Below are 11,492 nucleotides of genomic sequence, written 5' to 3' on the forward strand. Positions count from 1 at the left end.
CGCAAGAAGATTTACAGTACGGCGTGGTAAGAGAGGGCTTCGTGTGCAAGAGCTATGCTCTTTTTGAACAGGTGTAAGCTCTCTTGCGCAAGAGGGCTGTGTGGACGCGTCACGTTAAAGGCTGCAGGAGAATCTGATGGAGAGGCGGGGCCATCGACCTTGGACCATGTAAGGTGTCCCTTATCAATTCCCTGCCTCCCCCGTTCCACCCAGGTGACTTTTGGTGTGTTGGACTCTCTACCAAGAGACTCTTGGGCTATGCCTACACTTGTGACGTCTTGCGCAAGTATGGCCGTTGTTGCGCAAGAATCCGCAGAGCGTCCACACTGCCTGCCCGCTCTTGCACAAGAAAATTTACAGTACGGCGTGGTAAGAGAGGGCTTCTTGCGCAACAGCTACGCTCTTTTTTAACAGGTGTAAGCCCTCTTGCACAGGAGCTCTTGCGCAAGAGGGCAGTGTGGACGCTCTGCAGGGATTTCTTACGCAAGAAGGCCCTATGGCTAAAATGGCCATCAGAGCTTTCTTGTGCAAGAGAGCGTCCACACTGCCATGGATGCTCTTGCTCAAAAGCACAGCTCCCACATGGCAGTGTGTACACTTTCTTGCGCAAGACTTCTTGCAGAAGAACCCTTGTGCAAGATGTTCTTGCACAAGAAGCCGCCAGTGTAGACATAGCCTTGGGGTATTGGACTTTTGGGGACTTCAGGTGATTCTGGACAGGGGTGGGTCTTTGCTCATGGTTTGATCTATGAATCCTAGTTGTGGTGTTTTCCCAATTTAATGCTGATGTCATGTTATTAAAGATTTGTTGCTATACCGAGGCTCTGTGCTTGCAAGAGGGGAAGAATTGCCTTTTTGAGGTGCCCAGAGGTGTGTGTAAAATTTCCCAGGTCACTGGGTCGGGGCTCAAGCCAGTGTTGCATTACATTGTTGGGAGGGGACCCCTAGGTACTGAACCCAGCCCTTGCTGCTATTAACTCAGCCTAGCAGAAGGGTTACACTTAGACTGGGTTTATTACTAAGCAAAAGTGATTGTAGTAAGTATAAAAAGGTAGAGTTTAAGTGGTCGTATGAAGTAGCATACAGAACAAAGTAGAGAAGTGAACAAAATAAACAAACACACAAGCTAAGCTTAGTACAGTAAATAAACTAGTTACATGTGAGATCTCAACCTAAATGTGGTTCTAATAATGTTGTTCATAAACCTGGTACTCTGCTAGCCTGGGCCCAGTTCCTTTGCCCCATTCACTCTTAGTTGGTTCTAGCAGTCATCTTGAGTGGGGTAGGCAGGGAGAATTGACACAGGATTACCTCACTCCCTACCCTTAAATATGATTTGCATACAGCAGGAGTCTTTTGTTTCAGAGTTTGAAACCCCCTCCTAGCTTCTTGTGGAAAAGTACAATATTCAAGATGTTTTCCAATACAGGTGACAGGGTAGGACAGGACCTGGGAATTACAGTGGATGAGAAGCTGGATATGAGTTAGTGTGCCCTAGTAGCAAACAAGGCTAATGGCATATCAGGAGGAGCATTGCCAGCAGTTCTACAGAAGTGATTATCCCCCTTTATTTGGCTCTGGTGAGGCCACATCTGGAGTATTACATCCAGTTCTGGGCCCCCAATTACAGAAAGATGTGGATGCATTGGAGAAAGTCCATCAGAAGACAACAAAGATAATTAGGGGGCTGGAGCACATGATTTACAAAGAGAGGCTGAGTGATTTGGGCTTGTTTAGTCTATAGAAGAGCAAGGAGGGATTTGATAGCAGCCTTCAACCACCTGAACTGGGGATTCCAAAGAGGATGGAGAGAGGGTGTTCTCAGTAGTGACAGATGACAGAATGAGGAGCAATGGTCTCAGGTTGCAGTGGGGGAGGTTTAGGTTGGATATTAGGAAAAACTATTTCCCTAGGAGGGTGGTGAAGCACTGGGATGGGTTACCTAGGGAGGTGGTAGAATCTCCATCCCTAGAGGTTTTTAAGTCCTAGTTCGACAAAGATCTGGCTGGGATGGGTTTGTTGGGGTTGGCCCTGCTTTTAGCAGGGGGATGGGCTCTATGAGCTCCTGAGGTCTCTTCTAACCCTAGGATTCTAGGGTTGCATGTCTCTGTACTGTTCTTCATGGGCTGGTCTACACATTCCCAGGAAGTTTCAACTCTTTCACAGTTCATTGTCTCTTGCTGATGAGCTATCAGCACTGTAGCTTCTTTCATTATTGTACTGGAAATGTCTGCAGTCGGTGCAACCTAATGCAAGTACAGCTACATAGGTCAATATTCCTAATTTAGCCTATACAAATAATACATTTATACAAATGAAATAATTAGTAAATTGTAATTTTTCATAAATTGGAAAATGTTACATAAACCATCTTGCATCAAGCATATCTGAATTGTGACATTCATATCATAAGCCTGTTTTCACAAAACATATGGGATTTCCTGTTGCAGTCCAATAAGCCTCCATAACGGATCTTCCTGACACAGTCACTCCCTGCCACATAAACATTTCTGTTGTCGTTACTTCCCTACTTTCCTCCAACACAGTGGTTCTCAAACTGTGGGTTGGGACCCCCAAATGGGCTGCAACCTGGTTTTTATGGTGTTGCCAGAGCTGGTTTAGACTTCCCAGGGCTAAAGTTGAAGTCTGAGCCTGCCTGTCTAGGGCAGAAACTGATGCCTTCAGGCTTCAGCCCTGGATGGGAGGAGGCTTGGTTACAGGTCCCCTACCTGGGACTGAAGCCCTTTGGGGTTTGGCTCTGGCCTCACTCTCTAAGGGTATGTCTACACTAGCCCCATAGTTCAAATTAGGGTGGCTAATGTAGGCATTCAAACTTGCAAATGAAGCCCAGGATTTAAATATCCCAGGCTTCATTTGCATGTTCCCGGTGCCATTTTAAAATCCCCTTAGTTCGAACTAAGGGGATTTAAAAATGGCGACTGCCCAGGAACGTGCAAATGAAGCCCGGGATATTTAAATCCTGGGCTTTATTTGCAAGTTCAAATGCCTACATTAGCCACCCTAGTTTGAACGAGGGGGCTAGTGTAGACATATCCTAGGGTAATGGGTCTCAGGCTTTGGCATTTGGGCGTAGGAGGCTTTGTTCCCCACTTTTGTGGTTGTGTAGTGATTTCTGTTGCCAGAAGGGCGTTCTGGTATAACGAAGTTTGAGAGCCCCTGCTCTGCCTCCACTCGTGCAGTTTCTGAAGTGTACCTTATTCTGCCTATCTCTGAGGTGTCAGCATGGGGGTGTCAAACCTGTGTAGTAGGGCAGTGTCCCTGGTGTCCAGGAGTAGGGCTCAGTTACCACTGTGGAGGAGGAACCCCTTGCCACATCTCAGCTCATGGGGGTTGGGGAAGGGACTCAGAACTTCCTCACAATTTAGCTCGTGTGAGGAGGCAGGGAGGACCAGTCAGATCATCACAGATGGCTTGAGAGCCCCTGGAGGTGGTTACACATATGGGGGCCAGGCAGGGAGTGGGCCTCAGGGACCTTCCCAATCCCACCTCACATAGGGGAAATGGGACAAAGGAATCCCCCATGAATAGTGATCCCTCCAGAAACTGGCTCGCATGGTGGAACGGGATGAGGGTTACACCCCTGTAGATGAACTGGAATGGCAGATCATGACACAAATAGAAAGGAAATGTGGGACTGACGAGTACCCTGACACTGTTCTCCCGTAGGCATCCATCATTCAGCCTCACATCCCTCATCCCATCCCTGTGTAAGACCTGGGCCGGAGTAAAGATCTGCAAATCACTGTGGAAATGGTATGAAGGCTTCTAAATACACTAAGGTGCTTTTGAAAACTAAAGTCTGGAAAAAAGATACAAGTGGACATATAGCAGAAGGACAATAAAGTGGGGATTTTTTTTCCCACAGCTGACTTCAGTTTGCACACATTGGTTTTTTTTTTTTTTTTGCACAACAGAAGAGTGAGGAATGGGAGGACTTAAAATGGAATAGTTCCCACAAGCATTAACGATGCTAGTGCAGAATCAACATACACCGGGGTGACTTATAGTGGGATTGCCCTCTACACGTAAATACTGACAACTCAATTCCTTGGTAAGAATTGATGAACATGAGGGTTTTGTAAAATAATAATTAAATACTAATATTAAATAATGATTACATAATTAAATAATAATTTAATAATCATTAAATTCACTTCAGATTGGGGACCAGAAATGACATTTAGATATAAGTTTATAGATGGGAAATTATGAAAAGTCCTACACTTTGCCCTAATATGTCAGTCAGAGAAATTATTCCAATGACTTAGAATTTCTGAATTAATGAAGATTTTGTCTTAAAGGGATCAATGTGTTAGATGAATTTAATGTGACTGTTACATATGTGGTGCTAGAGCTTTCTTGAATTACTGCACTAATGTTATTGTTTGAGAAAAACATTTGCTGATTACAGATTCCTGGAATGTGGAAATTAGTTGGTGAGTCTGGTTGTTCTATTCCAATTATGTTATAAAACATTAAACAAAACATTATTTAAGAAAGCTCTTGCAATAATACAGATTCTTAACATGACCATTCAACCCCTATAGGTTTGAAGCTAACATGGCCTCTCATGGATTAGTTTCTTGGCATGGATGGAGAATGCATGCAAGCTCATCACTGAAGATTTTAAATAATTCATTTGAGATATTCCTGCTGAAGTCGGATCTAGGGATGTAAGCAACTTATCAGATACTCAGCTAGTCATCTCCTGCCCTTTGCTGCCTCTATCAGAGAGAGGCAGCAAGGGGGGGAGGGGAAGGGAGCAGGAGCCAGTTCCCCCCCAGCACCATCTCCAGAAGGGAGGCAGAGGTGTACAGGTTTATAGCAGGGCTGCCCTGTACATGCTGTAATTCCCAGCTCGCACCTGGTCCCCCCACTAGCTCTTAATACATTTAAAAGGCAGAGTAGCAGCAGGGTTGGCTCCCAGAGCCGGGAGCTCACCACACTGCAGCTCTGCAGTTTTTCCCCCCTTATTGACTGTTGATGGAAATTACATCAACTAGTCAATTAATTGATTAAACACCATTTAACATCCTAGTCAGAACCTAAAAATATCAATCTTTTGAAACATTTCAATTTTGCATTTGTTTTTAAGTTCCACATTTTGCAAAAGTTGGAGGACAGAAGGATGGTATTGTGGTTGTGACAGTGAAATAGAGCTAAAGAGATGTATGTCACATTCTTGGCTTTGTCATGGACTTTGAGTGACCCTGGGCAAGGCCTTTTACTGGAAGTTGTAGGAGCAGAGACACTCTAGGACCTTTAGGTGCTCCTACAAACAGTAAGGAGAGAAGAACATTGGCCTAGTGATTAAGACATCAGCCTAAAACTTGGGAGACAAGGATTTCTGGCCCTGCCCCTCTACATACTTGTGTGTTGGTTTAGGCAAGTCAGTTAGCAGCTTTATATCTCAGTTTACATTTGTTAAATGAGGATAATAGTACTTCCCTTAGGAACTATATGAGTACCTGTAACAGGGCTAGGCCCTAAGTCCGAAAGAGCCATAGAGTAGTCCTCCAAGTGGCTAGAGTGGCTAGGAAGAAACCAGCCAATCAGAGACTAGGAGGGACTACATGAGAAGCTGCAGGACTAGTGGCAACTCAATTGCAGCCCAGACCTGAAAGGGAGAAGGTCAGGGGTGGCTGGCTGACAGAATCAAGAACAGTTCAGAGTGGAGACCTGTTTAGAACGTTGTCTTCAGGAGGAGAAGCCCTGGAGGTACCACTATCGAAGGCTACGTCTACATTGGCATGATCTTGTGCAAATACTCTTTAACGCAAGAACTCTTGCGTTAAAGTATTTGCACAAGAGAGCGTCTACACTGGCATGTGCCTTTGCGCAAGAGATGTGCTTTTGCACAAGAGCATCCGTGCCAGTGTAGATGCTCTCTTGTGCAAGAAAGCTCCGATGGCCATTTTAACAATTGGGCTTTCCTGTGCAAGAAAATCTACACTGGCATCTTGCGCAAGAACAGTTGCTCAAGAGGGCTTATTCCTGAGTGGGAGCATCATAGTTCTCAAGAAGCAAGAAGCACTGATTTCACACATTAGAACATCAGTGTTCTTGCGCAAGAACTCGCAGCCAGTGTAGACAGGCAGCATGTTTTTGTGCGAAAGCAGCCGCTTTGGCACAAGATCGCACAATGTAGACACAGCCATAATGAATGGGGAAACAGACTAAGAAAATGGACTACAGGAGGTACTTGGATGGGCCCCTGGTAAAGGATATACCTCGGAAGGGGGTTATGATGGCACATAAGGCTGTGTAACTTGGCCAGAGGGCTGAGTAGCTGCAAGGTTTTGGAAAGACAGAGAGTGCAGGCACACATGCTCAATCAAACGGGGGTGCTCACTTGAGATATCAGCCTCGTTGCAGTACCCTAGAAAATATATATCTTTTTTGAGATGAGGCAACCACATTGGTACATGATATTCAAGCAGGGCTGAACTCGAAATAAGCTACATCAGTTGTATAGCTTATTTTGAAACTGGGAGCATCTACACAGCACTTATTTCAAAATAGAGCACTCTGCCTCCAGCTTCCCTTACTCTTCGTACAATGAGGGTTAAAGGTCCCCAGTAAGAAGTCTTCCAGCTTGACCGTATTTTGAAATAACTACCTGCTGTGTAGATGCAAACTAAGTTATTCTGAAATAATGTTGCTGTACCCTCACTGATTAAAATTGTTCTTCTGTCTCCCTAGGTCTCCAGTTTACCTCCCTCTGTTGAAGCTTGGAGAAAAAGAGCTGGCTAACTACCGAACACTTGTAACCCAACAAATACGTTAAGGAAACAATCCAAAATGGACTGTGAAATTGTTTATTAGTAATATAAGGAATTAATTTGTTTATAAACTGGAGTCTGAAGAAATGGGTAAACAAATCCTACTTAGGGTCCCATAACTCAGTCATCGTTTTATATCACTCAACACAAGTTTTTGCACTCTAAAGTCTCTGTAGAAATCCCTTGTAAATTTGAAAGCCTTTTTTGCTTGATAGAACTTACAATTTATAGCTATATAGAACTATGTGTAATGCTGAACAATGTAATTGTATAGTTCCTGAGATTAGGCCTATATACAACCGGTTATTATATTATTAGCACTACATCTTAGTCCTGGTTATAATAAATTATTTTGTCTACAAATATTTTAACATGATTAAGCAAAACAAAAGCAACTCAAACCCTCCCTGACATACACATGCTTGCTATTTTAAATAGAAATAAAAGAGAAAAGTATGACGCTATGTTACCCTGTTCTGGCAGGAGCTTCTTGTGCTCTGGATATTTTACTACAGAAACAACAGAGTACTGATATCCCTGTGAAAATATTTGTAGTCAGGTAGTAGACATTAGTAGCTCTGCCCAGCCCGTATACATTCTGAGAGAGAGCAAGAAAATCTTTTGACTGTGAATCCTGAGTGAAGCCATTAATGGATTAGAAGGCAGAATTTCTAAATTTTAAAGCACAAGATGCAGTAAAGAAATGTCATCTGAAAGCAGCAATTACAAGTAAAGGGATATCTAGCCAGAGCCTCTGTAAATGGTCCTCACATGTGGCAGTTTTTCCATCCTATACAAGTGAAACCAAAGCTGTTTTTTCTGACTTGGAGTTTAGCTAAAGCCTTTTATGGATTGCACTTTCAGAAAACTTTCTCATCAGCATAATCAAACAGCATAGACCTCCTCAGAAAGCACATAATCTCTAGACAGTGGCAGGCAGCGAGAAGAAAAACTAACAGGTCTATTATCAGAGGGGTAGCCGTGTTAAAGTGGCGAGGAATCCTGTGGCACCTTATAGTTAACTAACCTTCAGTTAGTCTATAAGGTGCCACAGGACTCCTCGCTGCTTTAACAGGTCTATGGCATTTCTGCAAAGCTTGGACAGGAACCAATTGGGGAGTGGATGGTAGGGCAACATATGGCTATGACGAGATGCTCAATTATTCTGTTAGGGAGAGGAAACTTTAAGGAGAGCGAGATGTTGAGATTTGAGTTAATTGTTTGGACAAGAAATAGTTTGGAGAGAAACTATCATTAATATTGACCTAGCAGAATTTGGGGACTATCATGAAGATAAGACTTTTGGGGGATTAAGTGAAATTTTTTGCTTGAAACAATGCTTGCTGAAGGCAATGTCTTTCTGTAACCAGATAAAGAATTAGCTATACCATGCATCAATATAAGCTGCACAGTTTTCTCAGGTTTTATTGACATCAAGTGCATTTCTGGCCTTTGCCCCTTTGAGGACTTTGATTACCCCAGCCACGACACCCTTTTCATTCCTTCCTTTGCCACCCGGCCCAAGAACAAATGGTCTGACGTGCAGAATAATGGCACAAACTTTCCTTGATGCAAGCCTATTGATGGGGAGCAAAGGGGGCAACTGCCATGGGGCTCTGATTCAAAGGGGCCCTGGGCCCTTTAAATCATGGCCAGAGCCCCCTGTGCCAAGCTGCAGAGCCCCAGGCAGGGCAGTCCAGTCAGCACTGCAGGGGGAGGAAGGGCAGTGCAGTCTGGGTGCTGCTGAGGGCCCTTCCACCTAAGGTCCTACCCTTTCTGGGAGCACGGCGCTGGGCTCCCCCACTTCATCCAGGAGCTCCGTGAGTCTGTCGGCACCCCTGCCATGACCAAGCTTAGAAAAGCATACACATTTTAATGAATAAATGGTGCATACCTCTTGCAACTTATCTACTATAAAGTGTTAACTAATACTACTACTGCAAGTTATTGAATTCCAAGTCCATCACATATTGATTATTGCAAACTGAATTCTTTATAAAATACAGATTTTTCTATATTTGAAATACTAACCTTATGACAGTTTTAAAAAACAGATTAATATGATTAGAAATTACATTTAATTGGTAAATTACAAACAGTTGCAAGTCAGCCATTTATATTTTATTTTTAAAATACAGCTTTTGGTGCAAACTGCATCTCTGATCTCTACTTTCATTTTATTCAGGCATAGAATCATAGACTTGGAAGAGACCTCAGGAGCTCATAGAGTCCATCCCCCTACTAACTCATTCCAACCAGGGCTTTGTCAAACTGGAACTTGAAAACCTCTAAGGATGGAGATTCCACCACCTCTCTAGGTAACTCATTCCAGTGCTTCACCACCCTCCTAGGGAAATAGTTTTTCCAAATAGGTTGCTAGGAATTATTAGGAAAGGGATAGAAAATAAGACACAGAATATCTTACTGCCCCTGTATAAAACTATGGTACGCCCACATCTTGAATACTGTGTACAGATGTGGTCTCCTCACCTCAAAAAAGATATTTTGGCCTTGGAAAGGGTTCAGAAAAGGGCAACCAAAATGATTAGAGGTTTGGAACAGGTCCCATATGAAGAGAGGTTAAAGAGACTGGGACTTTTCAGTTTAGAAAAGAGGAGACTGAGGGGGGATATGATAGAGGTATATAAAATCATGAGTGTTGTGGAGAGGGCGAATAAAGAAAAGTTATTTATTAATTCCCATAATAAAAGAACTAGAGGGCACTAAATGAATTTAATGGGTAGCAGGTTTAAAACTAATAAAAGAAAGTTCTTCTTCACACAGCGTGTAGTCAACCTGTGGAACTCCTTGCCAGAGGAGGCTGTGAAGACTAGGACTATAACAGAGTTTAAAGAGAAGCTAGATAATTTCATGGATGTTAGGTCCATAAAAGCTATTAGCCAGGGGATAGAAATGGTGTCCCTGGCCTCTGTTTGTCAGAGGCTGGAGAAGGATGGGAGGAGACAAATCGCTTGATCGTTGTCTTCGGTCCACCCTCTCTGGCACCTAGTGCTGGCCACTGTCGGCAGACAGGCTACTGGGCTCGATGGACCTTTGATCTGACCCAGTACGGCCATTCTTATGTTCTTATGTAATATCCAACCTAGACCTCCCCCATTACTACTTGAGCCCATTGCTCCTTGTTCAGCCATCCATCGCTACTGAGAACAGCCTCTCTCCATTCTCTTTGGAATCCCCAGTTCAGATGGTTGAAGGCTGCTATGAAATCCCTTCTCACTCTTCTCTTCGGTTGAATAAATAAGTCCAAACCCCTCAGCCTCTCTTTATAAGTCAAGTGCTCCAGCCCCCTAATCGTTTGTTGTCCTTCGCTGGACTTTCTCCAATGCATCCACATCTTTCTGTAATTGGGGGCCCAGAATTGGATGCAGTACAGCAGATGGGGCTTCACCAGAGCTGAATAAAGAGAAATAATCACTTCCCTAGATCTGCTGGCAATGCTCCTCCTAATGCACCCTAATATGCCATTAGCCTTCTTGGTTACAAGGGCACACTTGACTCAAATCCAGCTTCTCATCCACTGTAATCCCCAGGTCCTTTTCTGCTGAACTGCTGTTTATCTAGTCGATCCCTGGCCTGTAACAATTCTTGGGATTCTTCTGTCCCAAGTGCAGAACTCTACACTTCTCCTTGTTGAACCGTATCAGATTTCTTTTGGCCCAATCCTCCAATTTTTCCAGGTCACTCTGAACCCTATCCCCTCATCTAGGTCATTAATAAAGATGTTGAGCAAAACAGGCCCCAGAACCAAGCTATAGGGCACTCAGCTTGATTCCATCCTCCAACCAGACATTGAGCCGTTGATTCCAACAATCTTGCCAGTGATCCTGACAATCTAGCCAACTTTCTATCCACTTTACGGTCCATTTATCCAATCCATACTCCCTTAACTTACTGGCAAGAATACTGTGATAGACTGTATCAAAAGTTTTGCTAAAGTCATGGAGTATCACATCCACCAAATTCCCCATGTCCACAGAGCCAGTTACCTTCTCATAGAAGCTAATCAGGTTGGTCAGGCATGACTTGCCCTTTGTGAATCCATGTTGACTATTCCTGATTACTTTCCCCTCTTCCAAGTGCTTCAAAATGGATTCTTTGAGGATCCCCCCCTCTATGATTTTTCTGGGGAATGAGGTGAGGCCGACTGGTCTGTAGTTCCCTGGATTGTCCTTTTCCCTTTTTTAAAGATGGGCACCACATTTTCCTTTGTCCAATCAATGGGGAGCTCCCCGAATCACCATGAGTTTTCAAACATAATGGCCAATGGCTCTAATGACATCAGCCAACTCCCTTAGTATCCTCAGATGCATTAAATCTGGACCCATGGATTTGTGTATGTCCAGTTTTTCTAAATAGTTTTTAACCTGTTTTCTCCACTGAGGGCTGTACACCTCCTTCCCATACTGCATTGCCTAGTGCAGTAGTCTGGGAGCTGACCTTATCTGTGAAGACAGGGGCAAAAAAAGCATTGAATAATTTCAGTTTTTCCCACATTATCTGTCACTAGGTTACCTTCCTCATCCAGTAAGGGCCCCACATCCTCTCTGATCACCCTCTTATTGCTAACATGCCTGTAGAAACCTTTCCTGTTACCCTGTACATCTCTTGCTAGCTGCAATTCCAATTGTGCTTTCCCCCTCCTGATTACACCCCTGCATGCTTGAGCAA

At 43.8% G+C, this 11,492-nt stretch overlaps 1 long non-coding RNA gene across 1 annotated transcript in view; it reads left to right on the forward strand.

Moving 5' to 3' along the window:
* The window catches only part of LOC142828009 (uncharacterized), a 30,643-nt gene extending 22,492 nt beyond the window's left edge, over positions 1-8,151 (forward strand). The window contains exons 2-3 of the long non-coding RNA XR_012902880.1: positions 3,688-3,774; positions 6,724-8,151. This is a non-coding gene — a long non-coding RNA (uncharacterized LOC142828009). The remainder of the gene's footprint in view (positions 1-3,687; positions 3,775-6,723) is intronic.
* The last annotated feature ends 3,341 nt before the right edge of the window (positions 8,152-11,492 follow it).

This window comes from Pelodiscus sinensis, chromosome 3 (genome assembly GCF_049634645.1).
Source record: "Pelodiscus sinensis isolate JC-2024 chromosome 3, ASM4963464v1, whole genome shotgun sequence".
NCBI classification, from domain to species: domain Eukaryota; kingdom Metazoa; phylum Chordata; order Testudines; family Trionychidae; genus Pelodiscus; species Pelodiscus sinensis.